The following is a 13124-nucleotide window of genomic DNA, read 5'->3' as shown; positions in this document are numbered from 1 at the left end:
TACAACATTATCATTACAAGATGGACGGCTGATTGGAAGGACTGTATTTACATTCCAGCCACCACCAGGAACACTAGTGTTCTAGAAGAATCCCCACACAAAGCCCCCATCTAAAACCCAAAACCTATTTTGAGTCCCTCCCAAACAGTTGGTAATGTGCCCTGCCTAGAATATTGCTCTTTGCCCCTTCAGACCATCCTCCTCTCCGCCATTAGGGCATTCCACAGCACTCATCTTTCTTCCTCCTATCTATGAGCGATGTGAATGGGGTGGGGGGGAATTACTAGTGTGGAAAAATGCCTTATCGGGAGAACTGGTGAGCAGCCTGAGTGAAGAAAGCGGGAGGCTTGCAGGCAGAGTTGAAAACCAAATTTCAGGATGTTTCCAAACCCTGGGGCCTTAAAACCCTCACACAAGAACAATGTAGTGGGGAATTGGAAAGCAGGGAAGCGGCACATGGACTGCGGGAGAGAGTGATAGCACATTAAAGGGGATGAGGATGAATTCTGAGCCTTTTGTGAATCGCCCCAAAACTGCTCAAAAGTGTCAGACCTCCTTGTGCGAACGCTTGGATCTGCAGGAATCATGAAGGATAAAGCCGTGATACCATTGGTATTTGCCGAGATGTCGTCACTCCTTGATTTGTGCTAAATTCACTTGATAACCTTTGTGCTGCAGGAAACAGGCAGCGCCCCACTCTATGAACCGACTGGATATGCGGATTCAACCAGCTTGCATCCATATCCACAAACAGTGATGTCCAGGTGTGATTCTGAGTGCCCCAACAGGCAGCTTAACTAGCTTAACTTTCCTTTAATGAGACAGTTCTGCCATTACATGACCAATGGTCCTGTGACATCCAGTGTCTTTTGGAGGGTCTCAGGTCAGGCTCACCTTTCACATGCAGGCAGCCCTCGAGCACTTAAGAAGATACGGATGCTTCTGCCAATGAGACTACGGTGCCAACAAAACTGTGCTGCTTTCATGTAGGCTTGTGTTGACTTGGTACGGTACCACTGCGCAGTGAGCAGATCTTTACTGAGAGCGGGATGCCAGTTTGTCATGATGTTTCGATTTTCATATGGGAATGCAGAAGGCCGGCATGCTTGAACCCTGCAGTGCCATGCTTGAAGGGAAGCCTGCAACAGTGTATACAATGGACCTCTAACCTACACTTTACCCCTACATGTCAGTGTCACTAAAAGAAAGAAAGAAAGTACATCTGCACCCAAAACCCCTGCCAGTTACTGGTTATTAGTAATGGTTTGCGGTGGGCATGATCTGGAACCTTCTGTATGAAGCTGGCAAGGGTGATGCCTTCCCCTTCGGTTGCTTTGGAGATCTCCATGGGATTCCACATGTGGGATTACAATGTGCTGGTGTGAACACCTTCAGACATGGATGGGTTCATGGAGCCGACCATTTCTTGCTTGGTGACAGCCCAAATGGCAAGAGGTTCTTACTACGTAGACTGGCCCAGGGCTGGATCTGGAACGTCAAAAGGTTCACTAGGATCTATTTCATATGTTTCTGAGGTAATTGTCAAGTATGATGAAACCTGTCCATTTACAATACCAACCAAGATGTACTCGCTTAGAAAAATGTGGAGCAGATTTCCATCTAATTTCCTCCATTTTAATTTTAAAAGTTTGAATGAATGTACGCATCCTTAATGCTGAGCAGGCACCAGGTCTGTTGCCTGATTCCGTAGTAATATTTTTCATGGCGCTGGACCAACCTCACCCTTACAAATTTCTGATCTGGGACAGTTTTCGAACTCTAAAACACTTGTTTAAAACTCTGAATGAATGTACAACTGGCTTGCCTTCAAGTGCCTGTGTCTGGTCAAGCTCTTTGTGAAGTCAGAGATGTTGGTGTCGCCACTCTAGACTGCACAGTGCTTTGTGTACAGGTGTTAGGAAATGTTGAACGTGTAAGCCGCAGGTTCTGTAGAGGCTTCATAGAGACTGGAGCCACGTGACTGCTGGGTTTAACGATACATGATCTAAGGACCTCCACAGCGGGTCTGTGTTCATTTGTAGGCCGTGACACTGAGCCATAGCTCCATTTAGGGCAAAATGGGAGGATGGGTTTGCTGCCGATTGCCCATGACAAAACCACTACTCTGCGGAGGAAGGAAGCCTGATTACTCCTGAGTTGCTTCTACGAGTGAGAGCACTTATCATGCATGACCCATATCCCCTGAAACCAGCAGGTGATCGCTGTAGGAATTCACATAGGAGGCCACACATTATTGACCCAGAGGCTTCGGTGCAAGTGGTACATTTGCTAGGTTTCTACGTGAATTATTTGGTTTTGAATCAATGATATTCCATTTCAAGTTCTCCTGGTGCGTTATGGAGAGTGTTGTCTATTAGGAATGTGTAGAAATAAGCCTTTGCTTTTGTTTTGAAGGCATTTGCAAGGGGAGCAGCTTACTTGATATCCTCATGGAGTACCATTTTTCTTCTGCTACCGCTAAACGACGATCATTGAGGAAAGCCCTTCCCTTTACCAGACTGAGGAACTATTCTTGCCAGGTCGACCCCAAGGGCTGACCCTGGGCTAGCTTGCTACATTGAGACTAAACATTTTAGTGGCTGTTTCTTATTGGCGATACAATGATGTACAGTCTCCTCCATAATTACAGCTTTCGGGTGTTGGACTTGTGTTTATTACAAGCGAGGTTTGTATATGATAGGGCTGATTAAGTTGTTATAGGCCCTGGCAATCAACAAGGTCATACAGAAGTCCCATACTCCTTCCCCCCTAGAAGAAAAACAGAAATGTCAGCACCTAAACAATCCTTTCAGGCCTCTGAAAGAAGTGATAAGAGAAGAAACATACACATGAGTCGACAAAGAGGAAATGAAGAAAGAGCAAGAAGACACTCGACCCCACAGACTACAACTTGACATAAAAGTTATCAGTCAAAAGAAACAAAGCCTGCGATGATCCATTACCAATCTAAAACTCAATATTACAGTGAGAACCCTAGAAAGTGGGAATCCGCAAAATGGAGACTACATCTGGAACAAATTGATAAAAACGAAGATGATATTATCCTAAACCGGAGCTCTGTGCTAAGCCTCTTTAAGTATATTCCACAAATTCGACACCTGAAATCAGAGGGCCTCCTAATAATGGAGCCTAGCCACAAGCATCAAAAAGCGAGAGCCTACCTCTATGTCACATCATCAAGAGTAAAGACCGTTTTAAGTGACAGGAAGGATAACTTTTTAAGAATGGGATTTGATCTAATGGTCTCCTCCAGAACTGATCAAACGACCAAAAGATCTAAGCATTTAGACTGCTCTCACTCCAGAACAACAGTAAACAAAAGTGCAAAGAAGATGAAGGATATTAGTCACCAGACTCAAAGATCGCCTCCGCCTGCACACAAAAACATCAAGGAAAGAGAAGATAAGGAAAAGAAAGGGTACTATCGCTTGCCAGAACTAAGGCACAGGACCTACGCAACAAATTTTGAGACAGAAACAATTTAATAAAGTGTGACAATTGAAAATCTTAATAAAAAAAGATCAAATGACCATTTAACACCTCTAAAACAGATTTCTGATGATTCTTCAGACAGAAGAACACTCCCGCAAAGACTGTGGTCCTGGCTCCGAAAGCTTTGAAGACACAACAAAATAAATAGCAATTTGCAGGCACGAGAGAGACAGGGTACGAGATATTTCAATCAACGATGACTTTGAACACAGTGAAACTGTGCTCATGGAACACTCGTGGTCATTCCCACCTCCAAGCCCCAGGGGACATAAAACTATGTGACTACAACCTACTATGTTTCCAAGAGACTTGGTTGACAGAATGTCCAATGCTCGAGGGCTACAAAATTGTCTTAGCACTGGCTAAAAAGGGACCCTTAGGTGGGCCTTCATTGGGATTATTGATCGTGTGCAGAAACGGATGCAGAATTAAACTGGGAAAAACCCTACTCAGCACTCAAGCAATTTTGATGATCAAGGCAGATTGGACAAGTTTGTATCCCTCGAAGAACATCATTAAACAATCATCAATAATAATTGCAAACATCTACTGGAACCCGGTCTCTATGGACATTCCAAGATTTTTGGATATATTAGAGAAAGCAATCGAAGAAGCTCTGGCAGTTCATCTGATTCCACACTTTCTTCTATGCAGAGACTTTAACGCAATATGCTCTGTGGAAAAAAACAACTTGCACGCCTCCATCAAACCATCAGTGGCTGAAAGCAAAGGTGCTGCACTAGCACACTCGATGAAGTCAAGCGATTTACATAACATAAATGAGACATTTCCAGACAATAAAAGAACCCCGACTTGGGAGCGTGAAGAATCTAAAGGGACAATCGACAAGATATTCGTCACAACATCCTTACTTCAAATCACACAATCATTTGAGCTCAAAAGATCCAAGGCAAGTGATCATAATCCACTGTCAATGTCCTGGGTTACTACCGCTACTCCGGTCTATAAACCACAAGCTCAGCTGGAAATTAATACACAAGGAACTCGACTAAGACTAAATACAAACTTAATAAAAGACCTATAGACTCGATATACTGCAATGTCCCATGGTAATCATTCAAATCAAATTGACTACTTACCACTCCTAACAGTCTACAAGAAAATGAAGTCCTGTAAACATCATTTGGCTGCACGGCCTAGACACGTGTATGATAAACTCCTTGCAGACAAGAAATGCGAATTGAGGAAATTCAAATGGTGAGTAAAGCAGTTAGGTGAAGTTCAAAGAGTCAGTGAGACAACTAAAGTAATGAAACAACACAAAGCATGGGTAAGAACGCATCGACTCAACCTCTACCAACAGGATGCGGAAAACATCTTAAAAGCTATAAGCGGCAATAAGTGCAGAGAATTTCGGTCACTTATTAAATCAACAACCTTGTCGCCAGAAAACATCATGGCTAACAGTATCGGAGAGACATTGTGGATTCTATACTTTATCAACCTCTTTAAGTCCCTGCAAGAACTCCTTGCAACAGACACAAAGGAGGAATCTCAATCATGGGCAAAGTTGGATAACCAAGCGACATCATTGATTGCATCAAAAAACTAAAGCATTCAAGAGCCTCGGGTCCTGATGGTGTAACTAATGTGGACTTAAAAGCCTGTCCTACTGAATGGTCAAGATTACCAAGTAAAATCTTTCGGAGATGTGCAGACCTAAAGTCTATCCCGCCATCATGGAATTGTGCCGATTTTCAAAAAAGGAAACAGATGTGATCCCACAAATTATCGCCCTAAAGTGCTGATGGACGTTATAGGAAAAGTCTTTGGCACCCTCCTACTAGAAAAATTCAAAGATTGGGCTAAACAGGCTCCTTGCGACAACTTCCTACAGACAGGTTTTAAAAAGAATTTAGGAACAACTGCCAACATCTTTTTGATAAACGTGCTAAAAAACAAAGTAGTTCTGGAAGGAGGTCCTTGCATCTTTTTGGCCTTTATAGACCTGACCCAAGCTTTTGACAGAGTGGACAGATCCAACTTATGGTCCAAACTAGCAGCTTGGAAATGCCCACCTAGTTTACTGGAACCGATCAAGGCGCTATATTCAGACACCAGCATAAGAATTTGCCTAGATAAGAACGATGTTTTATCCTCTGTAATTCCAACATGCAGAGGAGTGAAACAGGGGTGTCCACTGGCTCCGGCTATACCGGTGACCTACAAGAATCCGACTTAGAAGTACGAACATTTCCGCCAAAGATGAACAAAACTTCGATTACATGTTTACTGTACGCTGACAACCTGATACTACTTGATTACACCCCAGTTGACCTTCAACGTCAGCTGAATAGTCTACTTCAATACGCACAGAAAAACAACCTAGAAATTAACGGAAAAAAAGAAGTTTATGGTCCTGGAAAAATCTAAGAGGAAAAAAGAGAAAATTCACCTAACCCTGAATGGAAAATCCATCGAAAAAGTTCAAAACTTTAAATACTTGGGTGTCATGTTAGACAGCTCAAGAATCGACACAGCTATGCAAGAAGCACTCAAGGAGAAAGCAAAACAACTAGCAACGCAAGGCAAGGCTATAGACCGAAAGTACAGACAATACTCAGCAGTCCCTCTCCTAGAATTCTACAAAAGAAAAGTGGTACCATCATTAACCTATAGAGCCGAGGCATGCCCCAACAATCCATCGAACACCTGGCCAAAGCTTGAAGCTTTATTTTGGAGGAAGGTCCTGTCGTTGCCGAATTCAACCGCGGTTGCTTCCATTCGTCGCAAACTCAGCCTTCAGGGCTCAGTAAGATATGCGACCCTTATGCTCTACAGAAAGTGCCGGATGGCAGAAGTTCCTTCTGTCTATAATCTAATAAATCAAGAACTGGAGAACTCCAACAGTAAATCACTGTCCTTATGGAAAACTAACAACATCATGTCTCTCAAGTCTATTGAATGTGATGAAAATATGCTGTTAAACAACCCAGTAAGAATTCAAAATAAACTCAAACAGTTAGACTGGATAGAGACATTAGAGGCAGCAGCAGGCAACAAACTGACCATTCACCTTCCAACAAATACAAGAAAATTAAACAAACTGCAGCCATATACCAAAACATTTCCGAGTAGACAAGGAAGAGACTTCTTACTAAGAGCCCGCCTAAACCTACTTCCAACAAATGAAATCTTGGCAGTTAGAGGACTTTCAAACACTAACAGCTGTCAATTTTGTACTACTCCTACAAACCATTCGTCACCTTTTGCTTCATTGCCCAGGAAACCAGTAGATTAGAGCCTGGTATTTGTGGCCAATCTTGTCGAACTTTGCTCGAATGGACGCACCAACATGCTGTGCTAAATTGATTGGCGTTGACAAAACGAAGTGGCTGTTAGCTACTTATAAAATACTGCACCATATTGACTTATCAGTCAAACTGTTAGCAGATAAAGCTGCGCTTACCCTTCAGAAGTGTCAGGTTCCATAGTAAATAGGTGGTAATTAAAGAATTATTATCCTTATGTTCTTTGTTTATTTCATTGTTAGGTTTAAAAACTAAATATAGTCCTTTCACTGTTAAAATGGTTGGGCCTTAACTTCCATATTCAGAGTACTGCAGATACCCCAAGCCAAGATGGAGGGCAGAGGCAGGAGTTCTGATTGGGTGGCAGGTTGACAATGGTGTGACTCCCAACATTCTAAACTGCCTTTCATTAGTTTAGTTTCCTGAGCTGGTCATGTTTCTGTTTATCTCCTATGTTTTGGGCCTTGGAAAACTCTAAAGAAAATATCTTCAACACTAAAAGAAAAAGAAACAACTCATTCAAGTTACATCTACTCTAAAGAAATTAATTTTCCCTGTGGAAGAAAACGCTGAGAGGTCTTCTAAAGCAAAAAATAAGCTAAGTACTTTTTATGTAATTAATCTAAATGAACTGCCAAAGTTAGCCTTATCTTCTGTTATTTTCTCCTCTGAAGTGCAAGGATTAAAAGACGTTGTGTTGTGAAGCCAGTGTTTTTACATGGCAAACTCATTCATCAGAGATTAAGTCATGAAAACATGATATTTAAAGGCTATTAAAGTTAATGACTGCACAGGCAACCTTGTTTTTTAAAAGCAGCACCAAGAAGGATATTTATTTTTGAGCCAAGGTATTTTTAACAAAGAGGAAAATATATAAGACTTGTTTACCATATTATATGAGGAATCTTCCAAATGCATCTCATTACATGCAAAGACGTTTTTGAGGAATAACTTTACTTTAAAACTGCACTCAACATTAAATGGTATTTCCTTTGGTTGTTGAACTATTTCCATAAAGAGAGGTACATGAAATGGAATGAACTGATTAAGGAAATAGTATCATTTTAAGGAAAACAAAAGATTATTTCTGTGTTTTCAACTATTTTTTCAAGTGTGCTTCATTCAAAAGACTCATCTTCTTGAGACATTCTGGAGTTTGTGTTCACAGTTTTATTGACATTGTTTGGAAACACATTTTCTTTTCTTCAAGTTCATTTATTTCCACAAGGAACCTCCATCAGTTTAGTCACTTGTAATGACATTCAGTTCATTGGTTTTCAGCAGCACAGTTATGAAACTTGACCACCAAGGTTTGCTTTTAGGGTAAAAGAGTTGGAGTTATTTCAAAACTAAAAAAAATATATAGAAATAATTATCATCCTCTGGGCTTTTTGCAGAGGGTATTCAGGTAGGATTGTTGATATTCATAAAATAATAGTTGTTTAGTTTTGTAATATTATTTAATGCTTAACAATTTTCATTCATGCAGAGACCGGATGAAGATAGAAGATCCAGTGTCTGATTTGTTATTTTATCCACTTTTCCCCCTTCCCCCCAGGGGTGTCTAGTACTCAGCTGTTCAGTTTAGTTGTGAGCTAGACATCTTAGTGGGATCGTGGGACTCAGCAGCTCCTGCGTTGGATGTGGATATTACCAGCCTGACAGAATGAAAGGCCCAAGTAGTTAACTTCGCCTGAGCTGCTGAGACCACTTCCCAGAATAATTATGGAAGCCTTGGGGGATATGATTAAGGAGTTGAGGGAAGAATTAAGGGTTTCTATAAATGAGAATGTCCTTTTAAATAAAAAGATTGAGGAGTTAAATATTAAGGTAACACATATTCAGGAAATGTCAGAAGAAAGGTTGGTAGGTAGGAGAGAAGAACAGATTTTGGAACCTCTAGTTCTGGAAAGGGAAGGTTCTAGACAGAGAGGAGATTCTGGGTTAGGAGCAATTGGAGGTTTAAAGTCTTTAATTTTACCGGTGCCTCTGGCACCACCTGAACGTTTTTCTGGTGAGGCTAAAAGATTTCAAACATTTTTCACTTAATGTGAATTACATTTTTTAAGTAGGCCGGAAGTGTTTTCTTCTGATATGTCAAAGATAACATTTATGATATCTTATCTTTCAGGGGAGGCTGCTAGTTGGGCAGGAGTGTTGGTTAAACAAAAAGATTTAGCTTTGTATGATTTTAAATTATTTAAGGAGGAGTTCAGTAAGTTATTTGATAAACGTCAGGAATCCTTACAAGTTGATGGTGAACTGCTTGAGTTAAAACAGGGGAATCGAGAGTTAGTAAGTTATATTACCCAATTTAAGACTCTAGTTGTTGAAAGTAACTGGCCAGAAGAGAAGAGAGCATCCCTTTTTTACAGAGGTTTAAGGGATGAATTGAAAGACGCCTTGTCTGGGGTGTTAAAAATAGACCAACTTCTTGTGACGCCTTGATGGATTTAGTTGTACAGTTAGATTTTCGCCTCTATGAAAGAAGATTGGAGCGTAGGAGGGGAGACAATAAACAAGAGAATAAATCTAATCCTAGATTTGATAGACCTAGGCTGGAGTTTGTAAATAGAGATTTTAGGTCAAAAAATTCAGAAAGTTCAGGAAGAATTAGAGGACCTCTTTCTAAGGAGGAAAGAGATAGGCGAAGAAATAATAATCTCTGTCTTTATTGCGGAAGGAGTGGACATTTTCTTGGGAACTGCCCTTACCCTCCAAAGAAAGTACAAAATCCTGACGGCAAGAATCATCAAGTAGCCAATACTCTTCAGGCGGCAGTTCCTCACATAACAATTAATGTATCCTTGATTTTTGAAAAGAAATTGGTGGGTAGTGGTCCTGTGATTATTGATTCAGGAGCAACTGGGAATTTTATGGATTGGGGAGTAGCAAAGAGTTTAGGTATTCCCTTAGTGAAGAAGGTTTTATCTGAGCAGGTTAGTTCAGTGGATGGATCAGAATTAACTTCAGGACCAATCACACATGAAACTTCTCCCTTACTAATGATTATGGCAGGGAACCATGGAGAGGAGAAAATAACAGAAGATAAGGCTAACTTTGGCAGTTCATTTAGATTAATTACATAAAAAGTACTTAGCTTATTTTTTGCTTTAGAAGACCTCTCAGCGTTTTCTTCCACAGGGAAAATTAATTTCTTTAGAGTAGATGTAACTTGAATGAGTTGTTTCTTTTTCTTTTAGTGTTGAAGATATTTTCTTAAGAGTTTTCCAAGGCCCAAAACATAGGAGATAAACAGAAACATGACCAGCTCAGGAAACTAAACTAATGAAAGGCAGTTTAGAATGTTGGGAGTCACACCATTGTCAACCTGCCACCCAATCAGAACTCCTGCCTCTGCCCTCCATCTTGGCTTGGGGTATCTGCAGTACTCTGAATATGGAAGTTAAGGCCCAACCATTTTAACAGTGAAAGGACTATATTTAGTTTTTAAACCTAACAATGAAATAAACAAAGAACATAAGGATAATAATTCTTTAATTACAGAACTAACGATGAAATCATCATTCAGCTAGAAATGTGGAACTTTTACACAACTTTTCAGTGATTTTCTTTTCTTTATTGTAAAAATCTTTAAGATTATACACAAATAAATACATTAAAAAATATTTGTAATTTGTATCTTTTAGCCTAATTGAACTTTAACTTTTAATTCACATATGTTTGGTTGTGCATATTAGTCTTGTTCACCTTTTGAACTGTACTGCCAATTCCTTCTGAAGACCATCCCTGTGCTTGTCCTGCTTCCGAGAGGAAAGTGAGCATAGCTGACTTCAGGAAGCCATTCTTCTATTTTTATTTAGTGCTGTTTGATTTTTGCAGGAGTTTTGATCTAGAGGCCTTCTACTCCTTTATCCACTCTTCTTCTAACAACAGTCTGGGAAACTGCATCACCACATCTGTTGTTTGCTTCTATACTATCTTTACAACTAATGGGCCAACAGTAGGAATAGTGTGATACAATGAAACCTACTAGTGGTAACCATGTCAAATGAATGTGCTTTAATACATAATTGAGAAGATAACACTCTATGCCCTAAAACTACTGACCATTTTACTACTCTTTCTCCCCATCTGCGTTGCTTAGTTCACCTCCTCAGTCGTCTTCTTTCTCTTCCTTCGATTGATCCCTCTCTTTCTTCTTCCCTTTCAGCTGTGGACCTTGCTTCTTACTTTGCTACTAACGTGGCATGACCTTGCTCCTCATGCCTGGCTATTGATTCACCCGCTTTGTACCAATCTCTCTCTGTATCTGACTCGCATGTTGCCGGTTTTCTACTTCTGCCCATCCTATTGCCTCACTTTCTGACTCTCTCCCCTCTGTTCTCATCCCTGCAGTTTTTCCACTTCTAATTCCCTATTTAACTATGTTATGTAATATTTCTTTGTCCACTGTAATGTCTCTTTGTTGCTTTAAACATGCAGCTGTTATCCCCACTCTCCAAAAACCTTCACTGGATCCCTCTACTCTATCCAACTTTTGTCCTCTATCCCTCCTTCCCTGTGTCTCCAAAATTCTAAATAAAGTGGGTGCACACTCAAGTTTCACCTTATCACGATCTTTATTCATTTCTCCCTGCTCACCCGTCAGGATGCCGCCCTTTTCACTCAACAGAGACAGCGTGAGTTTACATTTCTGACTCTCTTCGATCATCTCGTGAAGCTAAGCATTCTTATCTTTCTGCTCTATTGGATCGTTCTGCAGATTGTGTTAGCATTGTCCACCTGATTCTTTTTATCAACTCTTTCTTATTTGGGCATATCATTGATTTGTTCTCTACCTTTCTGACAGCTTTGCTCCATTTCAAAGGCGGGTCAAACCTTCTCCACATGCCCCAGCGATATGGAGTTCCCCATGCATCTGATCTGGGTCCTCCTCTTTTATCATTCTATCATATGCCTCTCTCTGCAATCATCTCTTCCTTCCATCTTTCCTTTCATTTCTATGCGGGGGATTCACAGATCTTTTCTTCTTTTTCATTTTTCTCTGATCCTCTTCACACCATGCTTCCCACTTGTCTTTTGGCCATTCAATCATGAATGTCTGCAACCTTTCTTAATTAGAATTGCTCCAAGACAAACGTCCTCTACTAACTATCTTCACAGATCACATCCTTTATTGCACCTTCCTCTCTTCTCAACTTCCTCTCTCAAACTCTGCATGAAACCTACTCTTTTATATTCAACTCTTTGTTTTCTTTCTCCTCTCCTCTCACTTATGTTGCTTGTTCCTGTAACTTTCCCTTATATAACATCTGTAGGGCTCAGCCACTTCCCTCCCATCCTCCAACTAGGCTTCTTGTTTCTTTAATGAGCTTTAGTCTTCTGGATCATTATTCTGCTCTTCTTCTTGGCCTTCCAGCTTATCAACTTGCTGCAACACGTTGATCCATCTAATCTGTTGTCTCTCTCTACACGACTGGCTTTCTGCTGCTCTTCTTTCTCTCAATTGGTCATCTTTTGAAGCTCGTTAACAGTTTCATTTCTTAGGTATTGTTTTCAAATATCTTCACGGCCTTGCTCCATCATATCTTTCTTTCATTTCTTGGTACCATCCCTCTCATGTTCTTAGATCTCAATCTCTTTTCATTTTGACTGCCCCTCTCCTTCCTGTGCTCAAACCCATTAGGCTCTTTTTCCCTCCTAGATCCATAATGATGGAATTTGCTCCCACTCTCCGGATCTATGCGTAAAGGCTGGTTAGAAAGGCTGAACCTGCAGATTCCAGTACAATAAGCTGCATTCCGCAGGTCCTGACTTTTTAACCAGCCCTCTTGGGGGATCCCCCAGAACCCACATAGCTGCACGGGCCCCTTTGCCCCCCTCCGCAACTCCCGCCCCCATCCTCCACTTACCTGCTGAGGAATCTGACCTCCTTCCTTCACTGTTTCCAGTGTAGATACTTTGGCCCCCGGAAGCCCTAGGTACAGCACGCTGGGCTTTTTTTGTGCAACCTTTTGTGCCTTGGGCATCCAGAGCTGCGGCCTCTAGACCGCAAACACACCATTAGGGCCTCTACTTACTTTTCTTCTTACCGCACGCTAATAAAGAAATCACTTGCTTTCCTCTTCCTTATCCTGACGCAACGTCACCATTTAGTGTACATTTGTATTTGTATTTATTTAGACATATAAAGTGCTTTTGCCAAAGTGCAGAATAATTTAGTACATGGTGGTACAATTCATGCAATGACACAAATCATGTGGTCCAGAGTATGAGAGGGTCAGTTAGAGAGCAAGGAAAGAACCTGGGATTTGAGGCGGGTGTGGAAAAGATGTAAGGAGGGAGTACAGCGGATAGAGAGTAGGTGCAAGAAGG

At 41.0% G+C, this 13124-nt stretch overlaps 1 protein-coding gene across 1 annotated transcript in view; it reads right to left on the bottom strand.

Moving 5' to 3' along the window:
• The window catches only part of LOC138488828 (collagen alpha-1(XXVIII) chain-like), a 324042-nt gene that overhangs the window by 28827 nt on the left and 282091 nt on the right, over nucleotides 1-13124 (bottom strand). The gene's annotated exons all lie outside the window — the stretch shown is intronic.

The sequence above is a fragment of the Ambystoma mexicanum genome, chromosome 9 (assembly GCF_040938575.1).
Source record: "Ambystoma mexicanum isolate Mex_15411 chromosome 9, UKY_AmexF1_1, whole genome shotgun sequence".
Lineage (NCBI taxonomy): Eukaryota > Metazoa > Chordata > Amphibia > Caudata > Ambystomatidae > Ambystoma > Ambystoma mexicanum.
This window is presented reverse-complemented; position numbering and strand designations above follow the sequence as displayed.